General features: G+C 40.7%; 1 protein-coding gene across 1 annotated transcript in view; it reads right to left on the bottom strand.

Annotated features, from left to right (window-relative positions):
• Nucleotides 1-12351, bottom strand: part of CNTN1 (contactin 1) — a 253887-nt gene that overhangs the window by 133248 nt on the left and 108288 nt on the right. Inside the window, exon 3 of the mRNA XM_068170206.1 lies at nucleotides 6902-7006. The gene's annotated coding sequence lies outside the window, so the exon portion shown is untranslated. The remainder of the gene's footprint in view (nucleotides 1-6901; nucleotides 7007-12351) is intronic.

Raw genomic sequence — 12351 nt, 5'->3', positions numbered from 1 at the left:
GGAACATGTCCAGAGAAGGGCAACAAAGCTGGGGAGGGGCTTGGAACACAAGCCCTATGAGGAGAGGCTGAGGGAACTGGGGTTGCTTAGCCTGGAGAAGAGGAGGTTCAGGGGAGACCTTATTGCTCTCTACAACTACCTGAAGGGAGGTTATAGCCAGGTAGAGGGTTGGTCTCTTCTCTCTAGCAACCAGCACCAGAACAAGAGGACACAGTCTCAAGCTGTGCCAGGGGAGGTTTAGGCTGGACGTTAGGAAGAAGTTCTTCACAGAAAGAGTGATTTGCCATTGGAATGGGCTGCCCAGGGCGGTGGTAGAGTCACCATCGCTGGAGGTGTTTAGGAAGAGACTGGATGGGGCACTTGTTGCCATGGTTTAGTTGATTAGATAGTGTTGGATTACAGGTTGGACTCGATGATCTCACAGGTCTCTTCCAAACTGGTTAATTCTATTCTATAATTCTAACTAAGGATGAAGTGACTAGGCCTCAGCATTGACGCTTGGAGAGCTTTGGGGGCCAACCTATCAACACAGACCCCACAACTAGACCATGGCACCAAGTGCCACGTCCAATAATGACTCGTAAGTTAAGATCAACTGTCTCCTTTTTTCACTATGATTTGTATCTTTTTTTTTTTCTTTCCTGAACCACAGGGAAAAAAAAGTCTTCAAAAGCCCATTGGGGATTTCTGTGTGTCCTAAGATATAAAAAGCATTTACTTATGCACATTAACATGAGAAATTATCTTGCCTTCCATTAGAAAACTCCCATAATACAGTACTACTGCAGGCAAGAAAAGAAATTAGCAGCTGTAATGCTGATAGTAGTAGCCAATGTGAAGATAATGAGCTGTGCATAATTGATAAGCAGCTCAGGTACAGCTCCTCTGCATGTCTTATGGCCTCTGTGGACAATATGGTTAGCTGTGGGAGGAAACAATTGACAGGGTGTGTTGAGGCTGCTATTGCCCATGAATCTTGGTGCAGGGAAATGGAGTTTACATTTCTATGCTACAATTTCTATTCACATTGAACTTCATTTTGAAGTGTGCAATTCATGTGAGATGTAATAGTCATATAAGACATGATTAGTAATAATAATAATTAGCAATAATAATATACGATTCTTTGGGATATTGCTATTTGGGTTGCCTGGAGAAATCAACAATTTATATCAGTATGACTCAGCATAACCAAACATCTCAGACAGCATCAAATCCCAATCAATACTAACAGTAAATTCATGTACTTTGCATTTGTGATATTAAATCACTATGGAACATCAGCAAACCTGTGACTAAACAGGCCTCCCTATATCCAGTGACTGCATTACCAAAAGGCTCCTTGTGAGAGCTTCAAACACCGTCAACACAAATAATCCTCCAGAGACTCCAAAGAGATCACTCCCTGCTTAGATATGAGGGAGTCTGGAGAAGCTCTTGCTTTTCCTCTCAAGGGCTCCTCTTCTCCATCACAAACCCTCTTCTTCCTGTATTCCACTCAAAGTCTCTGCAGAAATACTGTCAGTGGAAGTTTCTGCTGGTTGCACTCCCATTAAACTATATTTGCATGTAGTTGAAAGGGCTCAACTTGACTCACTCTAAGAAACAGCTTTCCTAAAAGAGGTAAAAAGTAAAAATTCTGTTGATACCTCTGTCCCATTTGGCACATGAAAGCAGTCTGTCAGTTCCCAGCTCACAGCCCTTGGCTGTTTCCTGGCTGAGACTTCTCCCCAGGGCTGTCTCTGAAGTTTTTCAATCAAAGAGCATGAGGGAACAGCACGCTCTGCCCAGGAGGAGGACAAAGAATGGCCAAATTTCTGACTGCTCTGCAGTCATTCCCTGCAGCTATGAAACCCCGCTCATCCTCCACTAAAAGGGAGGTCTAGGTCTTCGAGACCTAGAAACTTAAATAAAGACCATGTTTAGGACAAATCCAGTTCTGGCCCTACTATGAAAGACTACATAATTTGGTCCCTAAAAGCAGCTGAAATTTCCTCACAGAACATAAACTAGATTTGGTACAGGCTGGATATAAGTCACTGAAATTTGTAAAGCAATTTGTGATGACAGTCTCTGACATGGAAGTTCATTTCTTTGCTGGTCTAATGAGTAGTCAAGAGATTCAATTCATTCAGGCGTCAGTGCCTTCCTATAAGGAAATCCAGCCTTTGCATACACAAAGTGACTGCTGGGATGCCAAAGTGATCATGTAGTCAGGTATGTACTCTTATTAATACACTTCTTCATTTCTATCAGTTAATCCAATCCAATTTTGTATGTAACTTTTAGCACCATTTTCTCGTCAGTAATCACCAGTGTGAAACTCTGTGACACAAAAATGTCAAACTGCCGGCATTTCTCATGTCAAGAGCACCAGTAAGACTTTCGTAGTCTGTTGGGCTTCTCCACACAGAAGCAAACAAATAGCCTAACGATAATGTCATCCTGTAACAGTGTACAATGAGAACAGCCTTGTATCTAACGAATAAGAGCATCATTCCCATCCACTTTGAAGAAGGATTTGGGATGGAAGATCAGTTGCTGGGCTGAAAAGGGAAGAATGCTGTGGTCAGGTCAGATTTCAGTCCCCAGAGGAAAAGCCTGTATTTGAACTCCCCATCCTGACAGTTTGGGATTTCTGTGCCTTTATGTAGTCTACCTGCTTCCAACACTAAGCCTGCCACACTGTCCATAAGTTACCCTTGTGCACTGGCACTGTAGGAGGCAGAAGGAATACCTGTATCAGATCCATGCTTTAAGACACTCAATAAATAATAAAGGCTCAAAAAGCTCATCTGAAAAGCTCTAAAAAAAGTTTAACTGACCTACATTAATCAATGAACTCATAGCTCCCAGCTCAAAAGGCAGGTGAGTAATTATTTTTATAAAGTAATCTTCTGAGTACCAGTCCTTTTTTTAGTAAAAATGATACTAGTAGAAATCCTAAGACATTCTTACCAGTTTCCTCTAAGAGATTAAAGACCTTTTTTCCAACACACTGAATTATTACTGTGCTATAAGGAAGATCCTCAGCAAATGGGATAAAGGAATTTTAGTTCTGTTTCTCCTCAGCTAGCTCAAATGAGGTTTCGGTGCTATCATTGAATGATGTTTAACAGAAGTCACCTCCAACTCCTTTCAGTGTTATTTACAGATAAATGCTAACAGAAGGCAAATGTGGCTATTCTTAGTCACAGCTGAAAAACTACAGCTCAGGGAACAGATCTATTGAGTAAGCAGGTATTACCTACAGACACGCACACTCTGACACCTTATTCTATTAACAAGCACTGATGAAGTATTCACAGGTTACTTACATGAAATGCTTCAATGCCATTATCAGTTTTCAACTGAAGATGTATTCAGTCATAAACAATCACTTGTGACCATTTCTCTAATACAGCAGGAAATGTAAAAATAAATAAATGACCAATAACAGTGTATAGCATGAGTTACAGGAGGGAAAAAACCCACCACAAACCACTTTTTGCCATGTTATCAATAGCATAGAAGCATGTTGCTGTGAGCAAAGATATACGCCAAAGTATTTTGTTATTGCTAATCTACTATTTTCCACTTTTGGAACAATCCCAACTGCAGGATCATTCAATACACATTAATCCCTGTTATTAATACTTCTTATTAATATGCATTAATTCTGCTTTCTCTCTCGAGTAACAAATGAAGCCCAGTATAGATCAAAAAAAACAAACCTTTCCTTTTATTTATCATAGAGGCATAATTCATAAATGTGACGCCACTTTACTGCAGCAGAGTGTGATAATTTGTGTTCATTCGAGTTTACATGATGCCTAATCATCAGCTCCTGAAACTTCTGAGTTTCCTAGGCAGTCAACCCTTTAGTAATGAACTGTACTGAATGGGTTTGCCCTGCAGCCTAGAGCAAGAACAAAACCAGTAAGATTTGGTAGCAGATGCCAAGTCTCTGATTGCAGATGCATTTATTATAAGACAATTTTCCAGAATTAAGTCCAAGTTGGTTAAAATTTGCAGTGTCGTGATTTAAGACAGACAAGTACCGTCACTGAATCTTCAGCATTATAATGAGAACAAGAAAGAGAATATCCCAACAGGTTATTAATGGAGACTTCTGTCCACACTAACCTGCTTTTTTTTCTAACATCCCTTACTAATAAGAACCTTGCAAAATCTTCCCTTCTTAACCTTTTTGTCTGTATAGTACCCTGGATCATTTCTTTGTATTTTAAATTATATAATTATCCAGTTATCTGAGGGGACTGGAGAGAACAACAACAAATTCTGTTCTTTCTCTAATTACCTATAGTAACAGGAACTAGTTACTGGGCTGCCTTTGTTTTACTTGTTTTTTTCAAGCTGTCTTCTCTGCAGTGACTGAAATATTTACATATGCTTCTTTGAAACTCTCAGCCAAAAAGACTACAGAACACAGTCCCTGGTGGATTTCGATGCCCCTGGATACCTCTGTCAAACGCCTTGGAAAATTCTAGCTGCTTATTATTCTAAGTTATTTCTTAGAGAAAAATAGTATTTCCACTTCTTGACCATTTATCACTCTCATTAAAGACAGCTAATTTAAGTACCTCAGTTTCAAGGAAGGGGGAAAAATGAGAATATTGTTGCAAGATAAGCGTATGTCTGTGACCCTGCGAAGCTAGCTGCGATGCTTTTTTATGATGGTCAGTCCTAAGTCATAAACATGACCTAAGTCATGTTTATTCACTGATACATCTGGAAATAGCAGCAAAGCACTGCTTCAGTAAACCACATATGCTCTGAATTCAGTTTTTGAATGTGCAACCCTTAGCTGTACACATGTGTCATTCATTCTCTCTCACGGAAATATTTACGCTCTTTTACCTAGTTCTTGTGATACATGAAGAGAGGTACTCTGTAATTAACCAAACGAGAAGTGTTGGGAAAGGTTTTTTTTTTTCCTGCTGCTACTCTCTTTTTATATATCTGTTTCCATGGTTGAAAGCCTGTTCAGTCTGCAGATTATGCATTTCAACTGATAACTTCATGGCAGAAGCGAAGAAAATATAATCAATCCTCCGCGGCAAATGCAGAAAGACTACCACGTTTGCAAGCGGCCAGCATTGTGTTACTACTGTGTGAGCTCTGTGCTGATGTCACCCTCCAGGTTTCCCAGCTCGTACGCCCAGAGGTGTGTTTGCACTCAACACATGCAAGATGCAGCGCTTGCCACGGAGGATTTTTAACAGCTCGCTCTCTCTCCCTCCCTTTCTCTTCCACCCAGATACTTCTCTTCCCTAGACATTTATTTTTCTTCTCTAGGCTTCATCTTGCTGCAAGATCCGAGGTGGCTACAGACAGGCAGCTAGTGAGCACCTCCCAGACCTGCATGACTCAGCATCCAGCAGGCCTTCAGGATCTCAGAAACCGGCACCGCCCCTTCCCAGCCGCTGAACATATTTCTTGTTCCCGAGACTGCCAGCTTCCCCCAGCGCGGGAAGGGAGGGTGACAAAAGGACATACTCCTGAGCAAGAGCAGGTGGGGGTGCAGCTTGCTAGGGCGGCAGGGTATCGGCTAGCCCACAGGGCTGTACAAAGCACGCACTCCCACACCCAATGGTGGGCTCAAAAATGCCACTTCAGTTCGATGAATGCTTCACACATTTTTAACCAAACAGTATTAACAATGCCTGACCTCTGGTACAGCATTTTTACAGATAATTACTAGGTAATTAACGACCAAACATACTGTTCACCTAGGTCCTTATGTGTTTCTGTGCAATGTGGCATAAGGACTTAGGGTTCCAAGGCATTTTAGGTGTCAATGCAAACTCAGAATAAAAAGGCATTTACCTGGCTTACCAGCAATGCCTTACGCCTTCAGATCACACAGCAAACAGCTTTCAGGCTTATTAAACTACCTATTTCTCAAGCCTCCGTGATAAAATGTTTCTTTGAAAGCATGGGTGCATCTTCAAGTTCCGGAATGCAGAAACTAAAGCATTTTAACTGTGTTTTCTAAACCACTAAAATCTACAAATGGACAAAGCATTAATTATGCAGATTTATTTATTTTTTTCTTTTTTTTTTAGCATTTATTGTCCAAATCATTTAATGGGCATAAAAAAAGTGTGACTCAACTCAATCTTCTTTTAAAAGGTGGTATCTTTACTGCACACCTACGTTGGTTAGATAATTTTCTTTAAATATAACCTAAGATGTCAAATGTACACATGAGAGGAATGTAAAATTCTTTTAAATTTTTATTCCTTTGATTTTTCTCTAGCAACTTACATAATTACAAATAGCTGTCTTTGTACATAAGGGCTTCAATGGTATGTAGTTTTATGAAGGACAATAAGGACAGGCTTGTCTACTCAGTGAATGCCAGCCCAGACTTTTGCCCAAAATGTAAGTTTGATGATCCTAGTTATTTATAGGACAGCCAAGCAATAGATTCTGGGACTCCTTTTCCTGACACACATTTTACTGTAGCTTGCAAATGCTACCAAAAAATGTACAGAGAAAGGAGAAAAAAAAATAGAGTCAATGAAATTCATTGTCATTACTCAGTTTGAACCACTAATGAAATAGATCATGTTATTATATTGATCATCTCAGTGACTGTCCTGCCCCCCCCAACAGTGCAGTCATCTGTCACAGATAAAAATTGATCAGAAATGCACACTCTGCAACAAACTGCAGGATTCCAAAAGCGTAACAGTATTTACTCTCAGCGATATTTAAACAACCATTTAAAACCAATCAGACTAGTAGGATCCATGCAGCCGTACCCACCCGAGAATCCTGACTCTGCATTCCAGCACAGATATCTGAGTCAATGTAACCACACTGCATCATCATAATCCTGCCTCAGCACATTCTTCTGCACTCAAAGCCACAAATAAAAATGCCCTTTTTTTACCTTAAATGGTGAATTCCTGCTTGTCCTTTTGTTCATAGTAAGTATTCCAAGTCTGTATCTGAACAATACAAGATGTTTGCAGCAATAAACTTCACAGATCCTCTCCTGCGGCAGAAAGCAAATTAAACAAAAAGAGAAAAAGAAAAAGGAAAAAAAAAGACTTAAACTGTGACCTCAGAGTAAAGCACAGCCATTAGCATCCCTCAGCCAACCTTCGGCAGAAAGCAGGTTAGACGGCAGGAAAGCCGGCTCTGTACATAGCTGCAATGCTTTCAAATCAAGCATTCTGTGCTGTAAGCTCGGGGATTTATATCTTCTTAAATAGGCCGTCCCACTCAGTGCTGCTTGTGTGCATGAAAATATGAAGCATTTCACTGCAGTCACTTTATGCAAGAAACTACCCCAGTCATCTTTACAATCTCTGTCACTCTGCTCTGTGCTCTGAGACTAAAGAATGAGCACAGCATGCATAATTCATGCATTAAAATCTTCTGTGCACTTCCTGCAGCAACTGTTACATCCAGTAATGGGATATTGATCAGCTCATCACTAAAACAATAGGGGCTGGGCGATCGCTTTGCTGCAACAAACAATATTCCATCTAAAATGGGATGCAGAAGCAGGCTCCCCCCCTGCAGCACTCAAGCATAACTCCCAACATACATGGCATGACATTTACATATTGCAGTGTTTAATCTGGACACTGTATTTCTATGACCTTTGAAAAAGGCAGCATTAACTGAACCTTTTACTTGAAGTCTGTGTTCTCTGCAGTCTGTTTCTCCTCTTAACACTACACAGCAAGAAAAGCAAGCATGCTTTTACTAACCCCATGCTCAAAGCACAGTAAACCTCCAAAAGCAAAGAGCAGCTGTAAGAGCTTTCTACCCATGACACATTCTTTGCCCTATATACACCCGCAACTTACTCGTACTAAGAGCCTAGACCACTCCCACTTGAACATATTACAATGCATCTATTATATTTTAGCTGAGCAAAGATGCACATATGCATCATTTCTGTTTAGCACATCTCACATAATTTGGTCTGCCAGATCAATTAAAACAAATCCCGAAGTTGCTATTTCTTTCCACAGATCTGAGCATCTTCCAGCCTTTTCAGCATACTCCCTTTTCTTGTATCCCATCATTTAAACAAGTCTCCTCAACAGTCTACCAGCCCTATCTTTACAATCTGTCTCCAGCAGCCTCCACCCTTTGCCTGCCACGTGCTTCTTTCTCCATACACTGGAAAACTGTAACTGCCACTGTTTCATTAGAAAAAGATGACAGATGGAAGACAGGCAAAAGGAAAACACTAGAGCCATGACTGAGGTGAAACACCAAAGCAGTAACAACAAATAAATTAAGCAGAATCTTTGCTTACTCTGGTGTTGGCAGACAGCATAGCTGCCAGAGAGTGAACCACACAGACCTGCAGTTTCCTGAAATCTATGGAATTATTCCTTACTCTTGATGGGAGTTTGGGTCTGAACTTCTATCACTAACATACATTGTCATCATTAAAATAAAGCACTGTAATTGAGGTTTACACAAAAAGAAATTCAAGGGGCTAATAAGACCTATAATAATTATTCCTTTCCAAGATCAAAAAGGTACAATTGTCAAAACAAAAAATGAATGGAGACACTCCACGTTGATGAAAACCTGAAACTGGGGTAAACTGCAGACTCTTCTGCAATTGTAGGCACGAGTCCTCCCAAGTGAGTTAATGGACTATTGTCTGGAGCAAGCAGGATTTGGCATACAGTCTGGAAACTAGAATGAATAGAGGCTTTTTCAGAGGAAAACAGGGAAGATGCTTTGCTTAGTTTGTCTCTCACCAAAGCAATCACCCTTCAGTATATCTAGGATCTACCCCTTTTCCTTATGCTAAGGCATGCCCATACAGTCATTTCAGTGAGCTGGCAAAGGTCCTGACAAGAAATTACTCTATGCTTTTCTGTATGTCTTTTCTCAACAGCTACCTGGGCTATGATACAACAGCAGTTAATCTCTACTTTGTGATACATCAAAAACATTGCCAAATTCATCACCCATCTACCCCAAGTGCTGGGTCATAATCATCTTTGACAAGCACTAAAACTGAAGTTACAAGCTGTAACAAAACATGTGATGTTATGAACCTGATTGCTTCATTAATCGGATTGGAATGGGAAGAAACCTCACAGAGATGAGATTCATGCACCAGGTCATCCAATCCTCAGAAGCTTGCTCTGCCCTTACTATAATCAAGTATTTGGGAAGTGTGCTGGGAAAAAAAAGCTCATGTAGGCACTGGAGACTAGCTCATCCTACACTTACCATTACAGTGGGCATCTGTCACTTCTTACTATTTTGGGATTGTGTTCCAGATAAAGATCTCTAAATTTGGATAGCTAGCAGTGCATGCCTACACATGAGGAAGATGTTTATCCTCTGCCAGAAGACTGTTAGAAGCTGTTCAGCTGTCCAGTTCTTGCAGTCTATTCAAGGCTGAGTCGAATCATTCCCATCTCCACTGACTGTATGGACTACTTTCTGTCGGCTACGGCTTGACTGTGGATGTATGAATTGCATGGAAATACCAACACACAGACCACTCAATTGAGACATCTCAATCTGTCATTTGTATCTGCCAATCTGACACTATTAACTGTGACTCAAACCACTGTCACCCTGCCTGTGGCTTAACAAAGCACTCTTTTTTTCCTGTCACAGGAAAATGTGGTCATTTTAGGCACAGGTAGACTCTGACATCTCTTACTCTCCCTATTCAAGATATGTTTGGGATTCCATAAAGCCAATGAGCAATTGCTTGAAACTGATTTCTAACAAATGCCCTAACACAAGTGCCACTTTGGATAGTTCTGTCCAGAATATTAATTTTCAGCATTGGCCTAGAAAGAAAATGTCTTTCTACATTTTATGAGGAGATAAAAGGTAAATGAAATGCTGAATTTCAAATGGATACTCTCTATGTAAAGTTTGAAATTGAAAACATCTCTGTGTGGATGTTACTGGGTTCCTCAAAGGAAGACTACAAACTCTAGGAATAAAGTAAGTCTTCCCTCCATCAGAGAACTTTGTAAGGAGTACAGACAATAAAGAGAGGAACTGGTATCACTTTCTTTGGAAGACTGCAAAGGTAAGGACCCTTGAGGTCCCTTCCATCCCTAACAATTCTATGATCCTATGAAAATTTCCATTCTCAGTACTACTAAACAGGAACAGTACAAGGAACTCAGACTTGAAAGAACCTTCTCACCTGTGAGAATTAAGCTATCATTTAAAGGCATGATTCATGATACAAGAGGCTTATAAGTACCAATAGCCCACTGCTGCCAAAGATGACTCAGATTAGTTGGATTTCTCAAGAAGAAAGGAACCTTTTCTTAAGCTGTTTCTGGGTTTTAGTTTATTGATGCCTCTTCATTAATGTTCCTACTATAGCTAACAAGCAGTTTCCAGCTTGTAAAAATTAAACTCAGTGTGGGAAGACATTGTGAGTGCTGTGTCTCTGGGGAGAGTATGCTTATAGTTCTAATAAACAGTACACTGCATTCATATTTAACAAGTTACTTTAAAGAAAGTTACTTTGCAATGAATTTCAGGTGAATAAATCTGTATGGTGCTCTGTTGGATCCTGCCTTCTGCAGTAGGCAGTGATCCCTACACTAGAAGATGTGTGCTTTGCAGTTTTCCTTGCTAATTGTTTTGACAGATTAAAAATTATTGTACTAATAATCACCCACCAGTTGTGTATCATTCTACTCTGAGATATTTAAAGAGTGTTCAAATAGAGAACATTCTTCATGGTGATAAATCAGAGGGTACACTTCAGAAATCACTTTTGTTCACATGATTCTAACCAGTTTCTTAGGAGAATATAAAGAGTTGATAACAAAAGCTGAATGGTTGCTAGAGTCCTTGTCTTGAAAACACCCTTAACAGAATAATTTTGGTAAAAATAAGTACCATAATCCAAGGGAATTCCAACTTTAATAGTGGAAGTACAGCATACAATGAGCTTTGTTTAGAAACAAAATGCTGTGAAATGCATAGTTACAAACTGATTAAGATCTAGGTTTGAGCCTGCACTCCTTTGGATGTATAAAGCTTTACAAAGACACTCAGATATAGTCTGTAAGAGAGTCTGTGTCTTCTGCAACCTAGCCACCAGGGGTGAATTGTTTGGGTTTTTTGTGAAGTAAAAGACGACCAGCAACTGTCAGATTTTACTGTGTTAAGAGTAGGAAGGACTCAAGCACATGTGCCTCACTGAGACAAGGGTAATCATTTTCTCAGCAGCCAAGCGGCAGACAGCCTAAACAGTTCCTGCTCCACCACCACCATTTTTGCACCCATCCCAGAGCCTGGGGCAAGACGCTGAACCAGTCAAGATACCACAGAGAAGAGCTCGCCCCCAGTATGGAGGCCCAGCCAGCACACATGGATAATGTTGAAGTAACCATCAACACTCTTCCTACCTAACTGGGGGCCCACCAGGCCCCCTAGCCTTTCCTTCCCCCCCCACCCCCTGTCACCCAGTATGCACCATGGGGTCTCACCAGTGATGACAGGAGAATCCCTCAGCCCTGACAGACTTAGCTTGGGGCTTCTGTCTTTCCTGGGGGGCGTTAAAAAGGGAAGTGGGCAGGGAGGGCAAAGTGGCCACACCTGGGGTGGGAGGAGACTCCAACAGAGCCCAGGTGCTCTGGGATTTTTAGATTGGACATCAGGAAAAAAATTTTCACAGAAAGAGTGGTCAGGCATTGGAATGTGCTGCCCAGAGAGGTGGCTGAGTCACTGACCCTGGCTGTGTTTAAAGGTCATTTAGATGTGGTGCTTGGGAATATGGTTTAGGAGTGAACTTTGTAGAGTAGGGTTATCGGTTGGACTTGGTGATCCTGAGGGTCTTTTCCAACTGGAATGTTTCTGTGATTCTGTAAGAAGGGTTTCACTGCTCAGATGGGTAAAGTCTAGAAACTGGACAAATCAGCATTTTGTGAAGCTACCTGTGTCAGGAAACAGAAATACAAGTGTTTGTCATTGGTACCTTTCATTACATTAAAGTACTGCCTATGTTAGACGTGTATCCCAACAACAATCCATTCTGATAGAACATTAGACTTCAATGCATATTTATTTGCTTTTTTTAGCATTCCCTGATTAGCCAGTGATGAAAAAACATGTAATGAAAATGGCTTACACTCCTTGCTTTATTACTCCAGTTCGACGCTTCTAAGATAAATGATCAAATTGTGTTCAGATTCTTACTATGCCTAGGTAGAAATCAGAAGCTCACAGGCACAAACACAAATGTTGATCCTTTATAATGAACACCAGTTTCAGCACAATACAGTGTCCCATCCCTCCTGGCACATTATCCTTTCAAAGTAGAAACTTCAAACTTAGGAACCTTCTACTCAATTTGAAACGGGAAAGTGT

Source organism: Melanerpes formicivorus, unplaced genomic scaffold (assembly GCF_026170545.1).
Source record: "Melanerpes formicivorus ecotype bairdi unplaced genomic scaffold, bMelFor1.0.p_v2 SCAF_3, whole genome shotgun sequence".
Lineage (NCBI taxonomy): Eukaryota > Metazoa > Chordata > Aves > Piciformes > Picidae > Melanerpes > Melanerpes formicivorus.
Note: the sequence above shows the minus strand (reverse complement) of the source record. Positions and strands in the feature narration are given on the sequence as shown.